The sequence below is a fragment of the Chionomys nivalis genome, chromosome 5 (assembly GCF_950005125.1).
Source record: "Chionomys nivalis chromosome 5, mChiNiv1.1, whole genome shotgun sequence".
Lineage (NCBI taxonomy): Eukaryota > Metazoa > Chordata > Mammalia > Rodentia > Cricetidae > Chionomys > Chionomys nivalis.
In genome coordinates this window covers 60,945,880-60,966,483 of record NC_080090.1, presented here as the reverse complement: position 1 = coordinate 60,966,483, position 20,604 = coordinate 60,945,880, and the positions used below count along the sequence as shown (strand labels likewise).

General features: G+C 45.3%; 1 protein-coding gene across 2 annotated transcripts in view; it reads left to right on the top strand.

Moving 5' to 3' along the window:
- Positions 1 to 20,604, top strand: part of Kiaa0040 (KIAA0040 ortholog) — a 35,238-nt gene that overhangs the window by 8,807 nt on the left and 5,827 nt on the right. The window contains exon 2 of one of the 2 annotated variants that reach the window (XM_057769865.1): positions 4,832 to 4,903. The exons of the other annotated variant lie outside the window; for it this stretch is intronic. The gene's annotated coding sequence lies outside the window, so the exon portion shown is untranslated. The remainder of the gene's footprint in view (positions 1 to 4,831; positions 4,904 to 20,604) is intronic. 2 annotated transcript variants of the gene reach the window in all.

The window sequence follows — 20,604 nt, the reverse complement described above, 5'->3', positions numbered from 1 at the left end:
ACGGACCAGTTCAGATAGTTCCCAAACCTCATTTGGTTTCCAAGAACTTATGCTAAATATTGGCAGTGTTGCTATGCAAGCTCGCTCTCTCTCTCTCTCTCTCTCTCTCTCTCTCTCTCTCTCTCTCTTTCCTTTCCCTCTCCCTCTGCCTCTCCCTTCTCCCACCTGTCTCTCTTTCTGTCTTTGTCTCTGTCTGACTGTCTCTGTGTCTGTCTGTCTCCCTCTCCCCAGCAGTGTGTGTGGGATATGGGAGCGTGGTGGGTTGCAGGTATATGGATAGAGTAAGAGAATGAGAATCCCTTTGAAGCCAACCAACTTTAGTTGCCCAAGGCCTTGTGACAGATCTGAAATCAGGATTACATCTAATTTAAAGATGTACAAAGAGAAAAAGCATGGTTGGAGGGGGGGTGGGAGGGGGGACAGAAAAACCACCACTGTTCACTCAAGCATTCATACACCAGTCTACTTCCTTGATCAAACATGAAAAATATTGAAGGTTTTCAGGCCTGGTATGTCAGCAGTGACTCCCCATCCTTGGACTTTCAAGTCATAATACCTCGTGAACTATGTAGGGAAAGCAAGCCACCCAATAGTTTCCTCCTTAGGCTGTGGCCCTGGGGAATCCCTGCTATGTGCCAGGCTGCTCCCTGGAATGCTCTGGCATTTAAAGCAGCTAGAGAAAGACCCAGGAAGAGGGAGGGTCAGAGGAGGAAGCTGGTTGAGGATTGTCATAGTAACAGGGAGGTTGGAAACCTCCAGATCTGAGCTGGAGCCTGAGCCACCTTAATTGGATTCTCCGTGGGGCCACCTCTCTCCTTTAGCAAGCTGTAGTCACTTTTCTTCCCATCCTTGCCGCCTTGTCATCTGACAGATACCTACTCAGTGCTCACCTGTCTGGAGCCTTCCATACATTCCTCACGGAGATTAGCCCATCCTGCCTTGCGGCTCCCATAACCGTTGAATTCTCTTTGGAACACATAACTAACCCTGCCTTATGGTGCTCACCCGGTTCCCTAGTAAGAAACAAATTTCTAAACAGTCTGTCTTCAGCTCGGTTTTGAATCTTTTATCCAGAGAGCTGGCAGAGTGTTTATTTTCCATTGTGCAGCCTTTTCTAAGAAGTCTTAGAAAAGAGAGATGTCCTTCGTGTATATAGTGGATAGCAAGATGAAACTGAAACAAACTGCCTGCTGCACGGAGCAGAAATGGCAGCTCGTGGTTTCCTCTGCCTTAGTGATGTCAGCAACCCAGGCTCAACAATGGAGAACAGGAGACAGTAAAGGAAGTCCCTCTGGAAATTGGGGACACAGACAAACAATTTTTGTAGTAATAGCAATGGGATAGTGAGATGCTACTACTACTACAACACACACACACACACACACACATCCTGGACTCAGTTTGTGTGACTGCTGGTGTCACTATGTGAAATATCATCCGTCAAGAACACAGACATGTCAAAAACATGAGCAGGCAGGGCTTTCCAACAAATTGGGAGCAGTCACTTTCAAGTAATGTCATCTTAAAGTTCTATATGGTGCCCCATGAAAGGGCCGATGTACATGGAGACCAATCACCTTTGCCTGCAGAGTGTGCTACTCTGGGAATCCCAGAAACAAGTGGTATCTGAGCAGCGGTCAGGCTAAAAGGGTTCTCCAGATGGGGAATACTGAAACTCCAATGTGTGCACTTTTCTAAGTATCTTTTCTTTGACTACAGTGCTGTATGTGAACCTAGACATCAGCCTGGGCACAAGTGCTAGGTATTCACAGGTAGAAATTTTTGTCAAGGCATCTTTGATAGCTGTGAGACCTTGGATGAGTCATTTAATGTCCATAAACCTTGCAGTTTTCTTATCTAGAAAAGATGTCCATTCATTAACTTGGCAAATATTCCTCAGGAACCAAATAGGTCCCAGACACTGTGGATCCCGTGATGAGAGTAGATTCCATGTGAAAAGGAAGGGATGGTTGGATATGAAATTACTCTAATGCTGACAAGGGCTGTGGCAAGAGTATAAAGAGTGAAGGGCACAGAGTCAGGGCTCTGACCTTTAACACAACCCAGGAAGTTTTCCCAGGAGGAACATGGTTTTAGCTTAGGTCTAGAAGATGAGTAGAAAAGAAAACTCAATGATACTAGGAACAGTTGTGGGGTAGAAAGAGAAGCATGTTTGAGACTCCAAAGCAGGAGGTGAACCACAGGTCCCAGAGTTTGAGAAAGAGAAGGCTTCATAAACTTCCAAAGGGATTGGTGGCCGCTGCTTGGTGGCCTTGGTATTGTTTCTCGAGAGCCAGTGTAGTGAGGAGTGCATCACACAGGGACACAAAAACTGCGACCTGTCTTCCCATGACGACACAACAGCCTTGAACAAATCCTTATGCTTCGTTCACCTGGGAAATGGGGCAGGCAATCCCTCCCTTCTCTAGTTTACAGTTCGACAAAGGAAAACTTGTTCACAGGGTCCATTAACGAATCCCTGAGCTGGATGTGATGGTGTGGGCCTATAATTCTAGTACTAGAGAGGCTGAGGCCAGAGGAGCTCCAGTTTGAGGCCAGCCTGGGCTACATGATGAGGCCCTCTCCCTACCACCCCCAAATCCAGAGTTGTAAGTGTGAGGCCGTAATAGTACTCAATTCAATCACAAATAAAGCCAAGCCCGGTTAATGTTAGTTCAAAGGTGAGACATGAGTGTGCAGGTATCCTTAGCTCCCACTCCCTTTCCCAAGGGATCAGGAAATCAATAAATAACACCTTCTTTATTATTTATTTGGTGATATTTCAGATCATAATCAGATTTTTGTCTAAGGGAGAACTTATGCTATTAATAAAAGTTTTTAATTGTAATATATATATATGAAAACTATGCCTACACACCACCATTGGCCCCAGGGTGGTTGCTTAAAGCTGGGTAATCCTGAATTCTGGCAAGGTGTCCTTTTGTTTGTGAGGGAGATTAGGTACTACCACTGAAATGCTGCTGTTACCAGGTCTCTGCCCAGGGCTTCTGGAACGTCCATGAGGTTCACTGCACTGAGCCCATATCAAGCACTCCGAGTCTCCCCGATGTCATTTCTCAAATGTCCTCCCTGCCAGTTCACACTCAGGCTCTGTGCATGCTGCCGCCCCGTCCCTCTGCAGCAGCCTTCCCAGGTAGTCTCACTTCCCCAGCAGCATGTCCAACCCTGGCGTAAAGACTAAATTCAAACACGGGCTACCAGAGCCTCGACTCCTCCTGCCATCCCACTTTCCAGCCCACATCTATCTCTCTAGTCTGACAGAACTCACATGGGGGCACTTGCTGGCTCTTGGTTTAGCATTTGGATACTACCTTGGAGGAACTGAGGATGTAGCTCAGCGAGTAAAGGGCCTGCCTAGCATCCACAAAGCCTTAGGTTTGATTCCCTTGAAAGGATAAAACCTGGCATGCTGGCACACACCTGTAATCCCAGGATGCAGGGAGGTCAAGTATGGAGATCCCATGATGGGAGTAGATTTCATGTGGAAAGGAGAAAGGATGCTGGGATAAGAAATTACCCTAATGTTGGCATGGGCTGTGGCAAGCATATAGGGACAGTAAAGGGCCCAGAGCCAGGACTCTGACCTTGTATATGCCTGGGTTTCCCAAGAGGAATAAGGTTTTAAATGAGGCTTAGAGATACATAGACTGAAAAACTAGGTTTAGGAAGAGTGGTAAAGGCAGAAAGGTCAGAAGTTCAAGGTCATCCTCAGCAAAGTAACAAGTTGGAGGCCAGTCTGGGATGCAAAAGAACTCTGTCTCAAAACCATAAAAGCTACTCTGCAGAGCGTTTTCAAATTACAAAGAATTCACACGTATATCACTGTGGGCTTTGGGATTAATACTGGAAGATGAGTGGAGCCAATGCTGGTATTGTCTTTCCTGATACTGCTGGGAAACCTAAGGCTTCCAGGCCTGTGCCTCTTGACCCACCCTCTGGCAAACCCTGTCACAGCTCTTACCCCTCCAGCCTTTTAGCATATGCTGATCACATAGTAGATACTTAACTAACACTTCTTGATGTAAAATCCATATGCATCTACAAGGAAACAATTCAAATGCCATATTGCATTGGCACAGATATGAGAGGCACCATGAGCCTCTCTGAGTGTAAAGAATGGAGATTGTGGTGTTATTTTTATGACAGGGGCTCAGTAAACAGCCAAGGGAGACTCATAAGTAGTCTCTAACCCACAGACATCACAGAACAACCAGAGGGTAGCCATGAGGGTCACTCCATCTGCTCTCATGGGCAGCCGCACCGCCTCTCGGTGATGGATGGAATGCGCATATCAGAACCTGCTCAACAGAGTGCACACAAGGACTCAAATTTCCAGCACCTGGACATCAAGTAGGCCTCCGCTCCACTACCCTGGCAGAAAGAACTTCTCTGGAATTAGGCAGAGTGATGATCGACTACCCTTCCATTCTGGAAGAATGCAGGGAGGACCCCCCACTCCCAATCACTGAAATAATTCTCCCAAGAACTCTAGGCTGCTCTGGCCTTGGGCAGAGCCAAGGAGTGGCTGCTGTTGTTTGTCACGTGTCTTCACCTTCCTGAATGACACCAAGTGTGACCGCATATACAGTTGCTGGAAGCCTGGCTGCGGGCCACAGCGCCACCTGCTTCACCTGGAGGACCCTGTGCGAAGGGCATCACAACCACAAAGGGTGTCTGACTTTAGGAAGTGTGCGTGTTTCTCATTAGAACTGTATGGAAAGATCAGGAGGGAAGCCAGTCCATGTCTCCAGTTGTCTTCTAGACAAACAGTACAAACATTACATTCATACAAGCACTTTGTGTATTCTAGATTATCCGCATGTTGGAGATAGAGGAACTGTAGCCCAGAGCAACTGAGTGACTGTCCCAAGACACATACCGAGTAAGTCATACCCGTTCATCATGTCTCCGTCTGCGAGTCTGTGGCTCTTCGACTGTCCATTAGCTGGTTTTTGATTTTGACTCATGGGGAATTCACAAGAGTATAAGCTAATAAAACCAAGGAAAAGTCAAAACCCAAGCTGGAGGCCTGGGACCCACAGACTTCCCGTCATGGAGCCTAACTGCATGAAGACATATTCCCCCCTCCCTGGCTGCTCCAGGCCAACCCTCATCCCCAGGAGCCATTGCTGCCTCCTAACAGGTGGGTCCAGACCCACTCTCCAGACCATTCTCCAGTAAGTGTTCCCACCCCACCCCTATTCCATCAAGATTCAACAGCATGACAGTTGCTATCATTAGGCTGTCTGAGTGCTGAAGAGAGAGAAAATCTAAAGGCTGGTACCCAGCCGGAAGATATGTGGCCACACCATAGAAGGCCTGGGATGATGAGACCTGGAGTCCCTAGCCTCTCCTGTCATTTAGACATCTGGAGCAAGTGGTAGGAGAGGACAATAAGTGGGTGCACATGTTTTGATCTATCTTCTGTCTATATTATCTATACCTGCAGTTAACTTTAATGTATTAATTAGTCATGGTAAAACACTAACAGTAAAAAATAATAAAATAGAGTAATCATACTGAAATAAGTTATATATTATTAGCAATATATATTGCAATATTACTATTATATGGAATATACTGAAAAGAAGCACATGCACATATATATAATGTACATGTTACCTAGCTAATCCAGATGAGGTAAATATTTAAATTTGAATTTGATTCTATTAAGATATATACCTATTTTAGCATATTATATATATATAAATATACAATATATATGACCAACATCAGTTCCCTTGTTATATAAGTCCTTATTAGATGAAAATTATTTGAACATAGCACCGCCGTGCTTTAGCAGACAGTCTCATAACCCAGGCAGCTACTAAGGGAGTAACAGGTCGATAGTATAGACAGTGTGGAGATAGTGCAAAAGAATGATTCATATCCTTAGCTGTACACACTGGCCAGGATGTCATGACAAGCCTCAGATTGGTAAATTGTTTATTTCTGGAATTTTCTCACTAATGATTTTTTGATGGCAGAAAGTGGAGCCTTGGGTGAAGGGGGCTCCTATGATTGTGTTCTCCTTTGGAAAAGGGATTTCAGACCTGAGAGAGCACTTGTTTGTTACACAGGGTAGATCTGGAAGGGGTGAAGCTGTTAGAGTTAACAAGGAGGCAGCTGCATCTGAGACTAAAGAAATGTCCTATCTTTGGGATAAAGAGTACTAGCAAGGTAGGGCAAAGACATGCTATTTGCCTGGCACTTGGTTGTACTCAGTATCTTAGCTCAATAAAAAATGCCCTTTGCATTGATCAACTGTTATCAAAATGATCACAAGGAAAAGGCCTCCATGCTCTCTTAGAGACACAGGTTTACACCCATGCAGAGGACAGGTGAGGACTCATCCTCTCCACAGTTCCCTGGGACAAAGGAGGCTGTGACCCAAAGCCTGGTGACGGAGTCATCACAATAATTCCACGGGGCTGAGTTGTTACTGAAATGACAATATTTCTGCTCATTCCCTCGATTTGGCATGGGCGTTTTAAGCCTCGACACTGTAATAAAGCAGCATTTGACTTTTAATTGCCTTGAACTTCTGTTAACATTAAATGAAGGCGGGAAATGGGAAGGAAAATAGAACCCTATCTGTACAGCTTTCAACTCCCATAATTGTATATTTTTGCCACACCATTAGTTTCCAGCCTGTAAACCCTCCCTCTGTCACCACCACCAAGAAGAAGAAATAAGTCTGCCTTTCTGTTAGTGCTACAGTTTGTGGAACTCTAAATGCCCTTCTCTGGATTTTTTTTTTTAAATGTAACTTTTAATTTAGGGTCTATTTTTTTAATTGCCACCTGGGTAGGAGCCCTTGAATCACATAAGTGTTTGGCTGACCGCTTGCTTTAGAAAAAAGAAAAAGCATACTTTCCCCTCTTAAAGGATATAACATTGGAAGACTTGAGCACCAGGGGCTGGAGGCCCCCAGGAGCTGAAGGCTCCCTTTATTTATGGAACAGAAGTGGTGCCACCCCACCCTAACCACTCCTGACTCACAGATGACCTCAGAGGCTTGAGTCTTCCAAAAGTAAAACCTCACCTAGCTACTTTACCACACCCACAAAAATTGGCTCCAAACTTTCACCAAACACTTGTGAAGAATGAAAGTGAGAGCCGGGTAATGGAGGTCTTTCGCCATGACCGTGGCTCCAGACTTTGTGAGGACTAAGACCAGAAAGTGACCTGATTGGATGTACAGACGTGTGAGTGGTACCTGTGTGCATTTGTGGATCCTTGGCCTTGGAAACGTAGCTCCTGTTGACTGAGACTCCTAGGGGACCTGGGGAAAGGAGTGGTAGGGAAGGGTAGTGTGCTGCCCTGGAGAGAAAAGCTCATGGTTCCAATTCTAGGTTTAATCCCATCTTTTTTGTGTTATCCTTAAAATACCACTACCTGGCATTTCAACTGTGATTCCCCCCCCCCCCCGTGTTTTTTCAATTGTCTTGTCTGTTCTTTACAAGAATCTTGAGGGCTATCCACGGCAGGTAATAACCTTGTTTCTCAGACAAAGCAAGGATTCAGAAAACTTCACTGATGCTGTCCAAGGTCAAAGACATGGAAGGTAACTGAACGGGAAATAGACCTGGTTCCTGTGACCCCTAGCTTCATAGTCGTTTTGCTTCCCCCTCTACCAGCGTTTGAGCCCAGGGATATCTGTGTGTGGACCACCTCCTTCAATACCGTTCCTCATCTTTATCATTCCTCACATCGACCAGAGACCAAGCTCTGTCATCCAGGAGGCAAGCGCTGCTCAGACAGCCTGGCCCTTGGTCCTCCTTTACATTTCCCCAGCTGCTGTGTGGCCCTCTCTACAGAGATGGCAGGACAGAGACTAGGTAATGTGGTCCCTACAACAGGAATTTTATAATTCAGGCTGCAAGCTTGAAATGCCTCCAGGGACCAGGTAGTGAACACGACTAGATGAAACGGGAATCAGAGAGAGCTCTGGCCCTTCAAAGCTCCACAGACGATGCATTCATGGGATATAAGTGCAGCTCAGTAGTAGGGCTAGCTAAAAACTGAGGATTTTATGTAAGCGAAGAGGGAAAATGACCAATCATCATCATAACGAAGCATAGGTGTGTCGGCTCTAACTCTTGGAATACAAGTGGGCATTGTGCCCATCATGAAGGCCCATGCCTTAGAGAAGCCCATCACCTTCTGACATATGTGGCGTTGGCTTGCAATCCCCTCCTGCTCTGTGTGGTCTTGTCAAAAATCCAAGCCCCATCAGGAGATAGAGCACTAGGCAGCAGCTCCAGAGGTCCCTGGCTCAAATCCAGCCTCCCCCCCCCCCCCCCCCGATGTATAGTTAGGGCTGGAGAGTTGGTGCCATGGTTAGGAGCACTCACTTCTCTTGCAGAGAACCTAAGTTCAATTCCTAGCACCACCTGTGACTCCTAGTCCAAAGGATCTGATGCCCTCTTTTGGCCTCTATGGGCACTGCAAGCAGGTGGCACAAAAGCAATCAGACACATACATGAATAAAACTAAAATTTGAAAATATGAGCCCCTTTAAAATCACAACCTAAATGCCACCATGATATTTCCATAGGCTGTGGCACAAGTGGAAGCTGTCCCATACTGTAGGGGATTACTGGGTGAGAAACCATCATCCTGACAGAAAAGGTCCAGAAACTGAAGTCCTTGGTCTCCTGAGAATGGAGATCACACACCAGAGCAGCTGCAGAAGAACCTATGTGCTCCACTGGGATTAGATTGAAACCTCATCTTGCCCTTTGGTAGCTCCATGGCCTTGGACAGGTTTCTTAATCTCTGATGGCCTCAGTTTCCTCAATGGAGATAGAAAGAATTACCTTGAGTTGTTTAACTCCACCTTGATATCAAGGCCTGATCACACATGGGGGCGAGGCGGGGCAGTAGAGGCAGGGAAGAGACTTGTGCACTTAGTCAGACCTCAGCAAATGGTAGCATTTGAGTCATCAGATCGCCTGTTCTTGTGAAAGGTGCCAGGATGTTCGCCAATGCTCTGTTTGGAGGCTTTGACCCTCTGAAGCATCTAAGTCAGAGCCGGCTCAAATGAAGACAAGTGAGTGTTGGCGCTGAAACTAAGAAGAGAAAGACTGAGAGTGATGGACAAAGCAAATCCCCCAGGAAATTCGATCCTGGAGGTCGGGGGGCTGATGGGAGGGACAGGATCAGGAATGGATGGAAATAAGGGCAGCGAGATAGCAGAGAGAGGAGCCAACTGTAGCTGCCCTGCTTTCCTGGGAGCTGGTTAACGCGCCCTTGAAAGCAATTCAGTGAAAACCTCATCAAACAGGGATCAGAAAAAATAGTCTGTTAATAAAAGATGTTCTAGAATACTACGCTGCTTTCACCCCTCGCGGTCATTTTAAGGCACCCATTGTAGTGTGTGCTTTGCACAGCACCGCCATATGCCTTTCACCTGGTTAGTCACTCAGATGATGCTGTCCGTCCACATTCCACCGGGCACCGTGTCAGACTCAGGGCCAGATGCTGCTGCACCATGGATAAACACCCCACCCTGTAAGCCCGCGGGAAAAGCTGACCACAAGGCATGGGTGTGACTGCTCCCAGACCCTCCACCATGCTGGCCAAAGACACAAAGTCTGTGGCTACACATTTTCTGACTTACAAGAGGGAAGGTTAGGAGACATCTTCCTTATCTCAGGGTGCCGACTTGCCATGGGCTGGAGAGTCTGTGCTTACCACATGAGCACAGCTGGGGGTCTCAAGGAATCAGAGAGCCCTGCATGCCAGGGACTGTGCCTGGGAGTGGACCCAGTGAGATGAGCTGTTCTCAGGCCTCTGGCACGGACCCTTTGGAAATAATGAAAAAGTGAGCAAAGGAAGGGGAGGAAAAAAAAGACAGAAATAGAGAATAGAGGAACTGGAGACTCCAGACTTTCTGTTTTGTTTTGTTTTTCACAATAGAAAAATCAAAGAAAGTCCAAATAAAGCCCATTTTAAACTCTTTTCTTTGTTCTTAAATCATTCACTAATTATTTCCCTGGTATCATCTTTAAGAAGAGGCTATCTCTGACTCTCCCTGTATGTCCTACCATGGCTTAATTAATACCCGATTGATTGAGAGATTGACTCATTTGAACCCAAAGTGAAATAGAGCTTTTTAATTTCCTTTTCTGCTAAACCTGAAATGGAGCGGACAGTAATTAGGAAGGGTCCCTTGTTATCTGGAAGTCCCGGCTACAATGAGCCCTTTGTAACTGAGCACATGGAAGGCAGGTGATTATTGAGAAGCTGATAAAACATACAACACTCCCAACTGCTCTCCTGATAATGGGATTTTCGTAGTTGTTATTTCCCTCTCAAAGGAACTCTGTGGCTGGAGGATCTGACTGGACAGTGCTAAGTGGCTGGGCAGCTATCATCCAAGCTCAGCTATGATCAGTGCTCACCTTTTACACACTCCGTTCTGTTCCTTCTCCCCAGTGACCTGAATGGCTGAACCATGTCCAGTCAGGTTCCCCTTTCTTTTCAGAACCCCTGGGTGAAGTTCATTCATTCAGATGGCTACTGCCAAAGCCTGGCAGAAAGGCCCTGTTCTCCTGGGGCTTGTATTCCAGAGGAGAAAGACGGCCTTTAAACATGTATATCTCCATGAACGGGAGATCATGTAGTTAGGGATGAGATGAGAAAGGGAAAGAACGGATGAGAGAGAGAGGGGAAGGAGGAGGAAGACAATGAAGATGATGAAGAAGAGGAGGAGGACCGAGGAAAGAATCAGAGTGAATGAGGTATTTCAAAGTGAGTCATCCTGCAAAGGCAAAGAGACAAGATGCCAGGAGAAGGCCCTTACTGAGGGATCATTGCAGGAGATTTGAAATTCATTTGCAGTAAGTCCTGAATGTTATGAAGTATTCATATCAAGTTCTAAGATTACATGGGCCAAGCAAAGAGATAAAAGTTTTGAGAGGGTAGAGAATCCCAGGATAGGACACAGTGGATGAAACAGAAAGGAATGCAATACAATGTCAGAGAATGAAACAGGGGCCAGATGATGTAGACAGAGTACATATGATAAAGGCAGGGGCTAGAAGGTGGAAAACAGGGACCAGATGATAGAGGCAGGAGCCAGGTGATGGGGTAATCTGTGGGATATGATATAGCATTTCTCTTTTATACTTCATGTGATGGGGTGTCATGGAGCATAAGTTAGGGGCGAGTGCACTTTGGCCTGTTCATTGTTGAGAACAAATTAGAGCTAGGGAAAAGTAGAGCCAGAAAGACTGGCGGGCGGGGGGGCTACTGCAGTAGCTCAATTAATGGGGAGCAGTGATCTAGTGCAGAGAAGTGCATAAGTGTGGAAGATATTTTGGAATTAGAATCCAGATGATGAGGTCATTCTTCTGCTCGGTTTAAGTGTCCACAGAAAACCTTTACATGTCAAATATTCATTATCACCTATTATATGATAAGAACAAAGCAAGATCTGCAGGCCAAACAGAGGAGTGAGAATCACTGTTTTCAGGAGCCGACAAGGTGAGTATGAAAAACAAGTCAACAAACACAGGAGTGTTTGAGTCTTATATAACCCTCTGCATTTTTCTGAATGCTTGTAATTTTTCAAAGCAAACACATTTATAATGCATTGAGATCAGGGCTCTGGTAGGTAATTGCCTCTGTGGAAACTCAGAAGAAAAAGCAATCATTTCGTCGGGGAACGGGAGATCTAGAGTCACACCTGAGGAGTGGATGGAGGGAGGGAGGTGGGGAGACACAGGGCAGAGGAGCATGGCAGTGGGGAAAGCCAGGAGTGAACTTAGCTATGAATGGAGATGCCAGTGGGGTAGAAGATGAGACTGGGCTGAAAGGAGGAGTAGGTCCTCTGTGCTAAGCATGGTTTCCATCACCAAGGATTAAGCAGTAAATACAAGTCACATTTAGAGTTTAGACAGATTAAGGGAGAAAAAAAAAAAAAAAACCTAGAGACTCATTTGAGCACTTGGACAAATGCAACAGCAGTGGCTTTGAAGAGGGCACCCCGCTCATCTCAGGACCCTCTCCCTAACACCTCCTCTTCCCACACACAGGGCTTGAGTTCACTCACCAAGGCCTGCTTAGAAAATGCTCGCCTTTGGCAATGGTGCTACCTCCCTCACTGCTGGACATCATCCCCATTCTTTCTCCAGGAAGAGCCCCGCCCTTGCTGATCCCGCCTTCTGGGGGTCTTTGTCCCTATCTCTGTGCATATGTGGATCTTTGTCACCCACAAAGGCACCTCTGCAGAGGCCACTGTAACCATTTCCTTTGTATAAAGAGGGCACGCTTGGGTTTCTTTCTCGGCTCACTTGTCTATTGTCTTCTCCCTGTGGAGAATAAGTTGCTCAGTCACATCTCTCCTTGCCATGAGTTGAGAGCAGTGCCTAGGATGCAAATTGGCACAGACACGCAACTCACTAAGTGCTCTGGCAAGAGGAAAAAGGGAGAAGAGGCAGTAAAGGATAGTGTCACGTGGAGGTGGCAAAGCAAACTTGGGTACCATTCTGCACTGTCAGATGAGGGCTATGAGAAGATGATGAAGAGATGTCTCTCTGCCTCCAAGTGATGCCCGTTCACATTCCTGGGCATGGAATCACCGGAGAGAGAAACAATGGGGAGTGAGAAATTTAGAAAGAGCCTCCATGTTCCAGGAAAACTAGAGAGAGGGGAAGACGGTCTCTTTTAGGGCTTGCGTATCAAAATTATTACATCAGGAACATGCTGAAATTTTAAAGGGCAAGCAAAATCATCATTAGCTGGGCAGCTGAGGGCTGTTTATTTTAGCCAGCAAGTCTTTTTGCTTGAGGTCAGATCATCATATTTATTGCCTAGGTAGACTCAACGAGGTAGTGATATTTCATTGGTGTTTTAATCAATAAAGCTTGCCTGAAATTCAGAAAGTAAAACAGATGCACTCGTCAGCCTTACAGACCAGGTAAGTGACACACACCTCTAATCCCAGTAGCCACACTAGTTTGCCTTAGAAACTAAGCAGTAGTGGTGTGCGCCTTTAACCCCACCCAGCACTGGAGAGGAATATAAAACAGGAGACAGCTCTCAGACACAGGCTCATTTTGAGATTCCTGGAGGCAGAATCGCCATTTCAGACTGAGGTAGAGTTAAGAGCCAATGTCTGGCTGTTTTGCGTTTCTGGTCTTCAGGTTGAACCCCAACATCTGTCTCTGGATTTTTATTAATCGTGCTACATGGAGACAGACACTCTACCAACTGGCGCAGTCATTTCTCAGAACACTCTGCTGTCAGCTCCATTTTACAGGTGAGAAAATCGAGCCCCAGGAGAGAGGTTGGCCTGCCGTGTGGCACACTTAATGAGCAGAAGAGCCAGAATTGAAGCCAGGACATCTGGTCTCAGGCACGGAGGTGACCCATTCTTGGGCCAAAGTTGCTCTCGAGGAGCACTGTAGACCTAACTCATCATACGTGTCTTGTAAGCAATAATCAATATGAGCTGTATTGGTTGAAATGGGCTAACTGCTGGCGGCAACCAAAGTCAGTGGCTTCCCACAACAGTTCTGTCCCATACTCATTCAGAGACATCTTCATCCCTACTGTCCCCAGGTTCATGCTGTCCTTCCCTGGCCATACGAGTAAGCAGAACAAGGAGAGGACCTTGAGCAGCACCATTTCATGGACCCTAGAAATATAAAGGGGCCACAAGGTCTTATGGCCCACATCCAGAAAGGCAACACGTAGGTGGGCTTTTACAAGACACCTCGTAGGTGCCCATTTTTAAGGACTTCTTAGGAGAAAGCCTGGCAAGGTGAACTGAGAAGAGGGAGATACAGGTTCTCGTTCTGACTGCACAAACTGTTCGTGGCTGACTTCCAGCAATGGACTCCAGACTTCTCACTAACGAACTAAAGGAGTCTCGCCCAGTGGCCCATCTCAAGGCTCTTCTAATCAAGGAAGCACATTCTAATAAAGTAACCTTTGATCATTTTTAAGAACTCTAGGTACCGAAATCATTTCAATATTGATGATCTATTTGTATTTTTGTTCAAAATTGTAACCATAATTGCAACATTGATTCTAGAGGGAAACACTATCTGTTTTCTTTCAACAATCAATTTCTAGTCATATATCATATATGCATGCTTTAGGGCAGGAACAAGCCTCCAACTTTTATTAGAACTAGTTATGTGAAGCAGTACATTACATTGGAGAAAATGTTTATTTTTATAATGTCAAGCACTGGGTTTCAGGAACAGATATGATGTTCAGCATGTAGATTATTTGCCACGACCCAACAGGTTTTGTTCAACACGGTTCTTCCACGAATTAGAGAGTACCTATTTATCCCAGGTGAGAGGGTAAGAGCTGTCACTAAAATACAACCCAGGTCAGCAGAGTTAATATCACTGGCTCAGGCTCCACTCTGTTTCCTCACAGCCAGAGATGTTTGCGCTGTGAACTGTGTGATGTCATAACCATGGGGGATTTTTTAAATTTATTTTTTATTAAGATTTATTTATTTATTATGTATACAGTATTCTCAGTATTCTGTCTGCATGTATGCCTGCTGGCCAGAAGAGGGCATCAGATCTCATTACAGATGGTTGTGAGCCACCATGTGGTTGCTGGGAATTGAACTCAGGACCTTTGGAAGTGCAGGCAGTGCTCTTAACCACTGAGCCATCTCTCCAGCCCCACCACGGGGATTTTGTAAGATGTGTGGTTTGAGAGTCGGGGTGAGGATTGGGTGGCTAAGGTGGGATAAGGGATTAGAGATGGTGGGAGTCAAGAACTTCTCGATGGGATTCTTCTTCCTTCTTTGTGGATAAAAGAAAATGTATATTTGTATATTTACACACACACACACGGATAAAAAATGTATTTATATTTTTACATACACACACACGCACACTTGTGCTTATTCAGACTTCTCATAGGAGACCAGAACTAGAAGAAGAAAAGTAGAGCCAAGGAACACGTCCTCACATCTTGTAAGTTCTCCTCCTCACATTGGAGAACATTTGATCCAGGCCTTTATCCCACCCTCCCCAGTACTATCATCCTCTGTCCTGATGTCATTCTCTCCAAACAACTGGAATGGCCTCCCCACCTCAACCTCTCCAGTCTGATTTCTCATGCCTGCGTCCACATTCATTTTAGTCCCATTCGCTCTCACAGCACAGCACACCCCAGCCTGAGCCCAGCCCTGGGCGTAGCCCTGCAAGCCACCTTTGGCTCTCAGAGATTCAATTCACCCTCTGAGGAATGAATCACACCCGTGTACTCCCTCCCACAGGTTCCAAAGCCTGTAGCAAGGCTCGGGCCTGCAAATGCAGTCACTCTCCTGAAGTGAGCCTGTGAACTGGGCCTGCAAATGCGGTCACTGTCCTGAAGTGAGCCTATGCACTGGGCCTGCAAATGTAGTCACTGACCTGAAGTGAGCCTATGAACTAGGCCTGCAAATGCAGTCACTCTCCTGAAGTGAGCCTATGCACTGGGCCTGCAAATGCGGTCACTGTCCTGAAGTGAGCCTGTGAACTTAACAGACGTCTAAACATTGGCAGGTTTCCCTCAGATGACCTTCCTCTTCCTGGTCTCTGGATGCCTGAGTCTAGAATTAAAGTCATAGACCTTCAGATTGGTGGCAAGCATTGAGACCCCTTGTGAAGCCCCTTTTATTTGGTGGGGCTAGGAGCTTCTTTTTGTAAATTTTTTGTTGCTTTTGAAATTATAATTACATCATTTTCCCCCTCCCTTTCTTTCTTCCAAACTCTCCCATATACCTCTCCTTGATCTCTTTCAAATCCATGGCCTCATTTTTTATTAATTGTTACATAATACATAGATACATAATATGTAAACACAGTTTGGTCAGTCTGTACATCAGTGGTGCTCCCTGGGCTGGGGAGATGGCTCAGTGGTTAAGAGCACTGGCTGCTCTTCGAGAAGTCCTGAGTTCGATTACCAGCAACCACATGGTAGTTCATAACCATCTATTATGGGATCTGATGCCCTCTTCTGGCCTGTAGGCCAGATAAAATACTTCAAGAAAAAAAAAAAAACAGTGTTTCTCCACCTTCCCAATGCTGTGTGACCCTTTAATACAGTTCCTCATGGTGTGGTGACCCTCAACCATAAAATTATTTTTTCTGGCTGCTCCATAACTGTAATTTTGCTATTGTTACAAATCATAATGTAACTATTTGTGTTTTCCAATGGTCTTAAGCAACTCCTGTGAAAGGGTTGTTTGACCCCAAAAGGTCACGACCCACAGGTTAAGAGCTGCTGCTGTCTGCTATCTGTATGCACGTCTTCAGGGCTAATCATTTGATTCTGGATAACCAATCAGCATGCTCTTCTCCGGAGAAGACTATTGTTCCCCCTCTTGGAATTCCTTAGCTGTCTGTAGCTCTTTATGTAGGGTTGAGCCCCCATGGGCTTTCTCTGTCCACTTTAGCGGCCCTTCAGCTCATTTTTAGGTGGTCATGTTGGTGAGATTTTATGTGTGTAGCTTCTAACATTCATAAAGACACAATCTCAGGACAAACTCTTACAATCTTTCTGTCCCCTCTTCCACAATGGTCCCTGAGCCTTAGGTGCAGGAGTTGTATTGTAGATATATTTGTTGGAACACTCTCCATTTTGATTGGTAGTGGTTTTCAGTCATGGTCTCCCCACCTATTACAAAGAGCAGGGTTTTGCTTGTTTGTTTTTATGAAGGGTGAGGACTACTATCTGTGGATATAAGGATGAATAATGCTAATGTAGTAAGTGTTGAACCAGATTGATTTAGAGTATGTGGAAAGAAGACAGAATAAATCTTCTCCAGGAAGAGGTTGTTCTTCAGCCAGAAGGATGAAGGATACCAGTCTATCCTTGGGAGTAGAGACTTAGGGCACATGGTGCAGGGGGTTGGGCTTCTAGAAAAGGGAACTTTGAGAATCAAAGATTCCATCTTCAAATCAGTCCCCCTGCAGTTTCAAAGTGACAATTACCAAAGGAGGCTGGGATGGTCACCTTGTCAGGAGGGAATGTTTTCTAGAGAAAGTGAAATTCCTTTGTTTAGGAGGATACACTAATTCTTTGGACTCCCTTCCAGATCCTCATAGCCCATAGGTGTTATCAATCTAGTCAACTTTCCTGTCCAGTGTTTGTTTACCGGCCCACAGGAGGTTATTAGGTCCATAACTTTTCTGTTAGGATTTATGCTGGTTTAGTAAAGCAGCAGGTGGGTTTCTCCTTCAAAATATATGACTTCAATAGCCCCAGGTAGTTAGCTAGGTTTCCAGTACCAGGCATGGTTTCCCTCTTGTTGAATGTCTTAAGTCCAATATAGGAAACTGTTGGTTACCACCAAGGTGTGTGTACCACTACTGCACCCAAATGCTTATTGTGTTGTGCTGACCATTGTGCGGTTCATAGTGTCCTGGCTGGGTAAGGTTGATAGTTGGGTTGCCTCCCTCCTTTGGAAGCTTCCTCTGATATTGTTGTGCATATGGAAAACTACTTAGCTTTTCAGAAAAGTTAAATCATGAGCTTTACATACATTTATGGCTGGAACTAGAAAAGATCATACTGAGTAAGGTAACCCAGACACAGAAAGACAAATGTCACATGTTCTCTCTCATCTGAGGCTCCAAGTCTTCAGATGTGAGTACATGGCCTAGAGTAACTGCAAAAACCAGGAAACTAAAAAGGGACCATGTCTGCAGTGGAAGTGTGTGAACAATAAAGAGAGGAATAGCTAGGTACAAATAATCTGATGGTAAAGATGAGAACAATGGAGGGGCACCAATTAGGAATGAGGACAGAGATAAATATAGAAGGAGGGTAACGTAGCAATAACAATGTCTGAAAAAGTCATAAGGAAACATACTAGTAACAATCTACCAAAAAACTAAAACAAAAAGGCTACAATACACACACATCTGTACATAAATATGTGTATATAGTTTAAATGAAAATTTCCCATTTGGGTTGACAATGCTCACTCCAAGAACCAAAGACCACCCAACAAAACCCCAGTACCAGGTATTAGAAGCCCTCTTTTGAGCTGTTGGCCAAGGCTGTCCAAGAGATTTACAAAACATATGACCTGTTATTGTTGCCCTTGGTTACCTCCCAGAGGTGGAAGGTAAGTCCCTATTGCTGAAGACATCATAACTTCAGACGCAGGGTCGAGAGGTCCCTGAGCTGGAACTGAACTGAAAGCCTCCTCCCTGAGGACCAGCTTTTGAGGTAGTGCTTCTTTAACAATGAGGGTGGGGCTTGGAGGTTCGGGATGGGAAGTGAAAGCTCAGAGCCAGAATTAACCTGTTGTTACTGGAGAGAACCTGCAGTTTTATGGATCATGTTTGCATAGTTTACAGTTTACAAAATGCATGAAATAGGCTTGACTGTTTTGACCTCACAGCATCGTACAGATGCTTATTAGCTTCATTTTGTAGTTGAGGTTCAATAACTTGCTGTGGTCACGCAGGTTAATCTGAGGCTCAAACCCAGATCCTCTGGCTCTAGTACTGTGTTTCCCAACATCACCTCATACTCAGGCAGAAAGAAGCTGGGGGAGAAACAACCATGAATGGAGATCTCTTTCCCTAGCTAGATACTAAGGAGGATTGGAGAGATTGAGAATATTTTGTTTCTAGGGAACTGAAGGTAACTTTCCCCCATTCTCTCTCTCTTTCAAACCCAGCCCCACAAGCACAAACGCGAAGATTGACTGGCACCTATTGTTCACTTTACAAGAATAGATGAATGACGTTTCCATGGCAGTGATACTCGAGAGCAACAGAAGGATGCTCTTCCGAGTACATTCAGCCCAGTGTGTGGCTTCCTGCGCATACTGTCCCATGGAAGCCCTAACTTTTCATTCATACCACTGAGATGTTTGATTGTTTCCTGAAAACACTAATAACACAAAGCTCATAAATACTAATGAAATGCTATAGATTAGCAGAGCTCAGCAAGGAACCTAAGGAGTCTAGACAAGAATTCTTAGATTAAAAAATCTAAAGAATACCTTTTAATCAAATTTTCCCCAGACTGGACTCCCAAATGCTAATGAGTACTTTCTCTGACTGTGTGGAGAGCTGACTCAAACAAGTACCTTTAAGAATGCAGAAGTGAAATATTGACTTAGCTTTAGTTGAAAAGAAATCTATTTATTCAAAGACTAATTTAGGTGCCGCAGGCTGGACGCATTTAAGACAAAGGAAGGAGGGTAGGAGAGCCTGGGACGTTGAGATAAACACATAATTCAAATGCATGCTTCTATTTCAGCCAACTAAGCAATCTAAGTGAGAATTTGCTTATTATATTTGTCTTTGATGACACAATCCTTCAATAACAATAACTGCCCTGGGCTCTAAAAGCTGGTGTCAGAAACTATAACTTTGTCATTCATTGCTGGATCTACTATGCCTGGCACAGACTCTGGCACAAATCAAATGTCCAATAAATGTTTGTTAAATGGATAAAGGGCTCTCTTTCAATATTTTACAGAGCCTCTCAGATCTGTGATCTTTTCCTAAATTTCAGCTCAGATCTCGATGGCTGCTGCAGCACCCCCACATAAGGCCCGTTCTCCACTGTAACCGCCATTTGCCCTTCTCACTGCTCTCCTGTCTCCACCTCTCCCACTCTGGGCTTCTGGCTATTGGAAAGCAGCCCGCTCTTCCATTCATGTTCTAGACATTGCGCTGCCTGAGATGCTTAAATATCCTTTTTGCCCAGTTCTCGATCAAAATCCTATGATCTTTAAGATAATTTCTAAGTGGCTGGAAACTTCCCTAACATTCTTCATGGCTCAGTGTCCTTCCTCTCACGGACGCTCTTCTCCTCCTTGCAGCGCCCGGCACCACCCGGTGTACAACAGTCTATGAGTAACTGTGATCTTGGTGTCGCAGACCGTGAATCACAGATACTGTGCAAGGAGCCCTTGGTCCCAGGATGGCTATGTTTGGGATCAGCTGAGAAGAGATCACCCAAATCCTCCCACAACAGAACAGAAAACTTGCTCTAAGTCAGTGGTTCTCAACTTGTGGGTTGAGACCACTTGGGAGTCTCATATCAGATATCCTGCATGTCAGATATTTACATTACCATTTATAACCATGATAAATTGCAGCTATGAAGTAGCAACAAAACACTTTTAAGGTTGCAGGGAGTCGCCACAACGTAAGGAACTGTGTTAAAGGGTTGCAGCATTAGAAAGGTTGAGAACCACTGCTCTAAATGAACCAAAACATACAAAACATGCTGGGTACACAAGACTGAGGCAACGCAAAGGACTATGGGAAAAAGACAAAGGAAATTCAGAAGAGAAGTCCGTTAGGGGTGGCTCAGCAGGGGGAGGATTCTGTAAAGTTATAGCTTATGAGTGTGTGATTCAGGGGGTGCCTGAGGAGTTGTGGCATATGTGTAAGTGGCTGGGGGACGGGAGCTGTGGAGTTATGATGTGTGTGTGTGTGTGTGTGTGTGTGTGTGTGTGTGTGTGTGTGTGTGTGTGAGACTGGGGGTGATGGAGTTATGGCGTGTGTGTATGTATGTGTGTGTATGACTGAGGGGACTAAGGAGTTATGGGGTGTGTGTAGGTGTGTGTTGTGTGACTGGGGG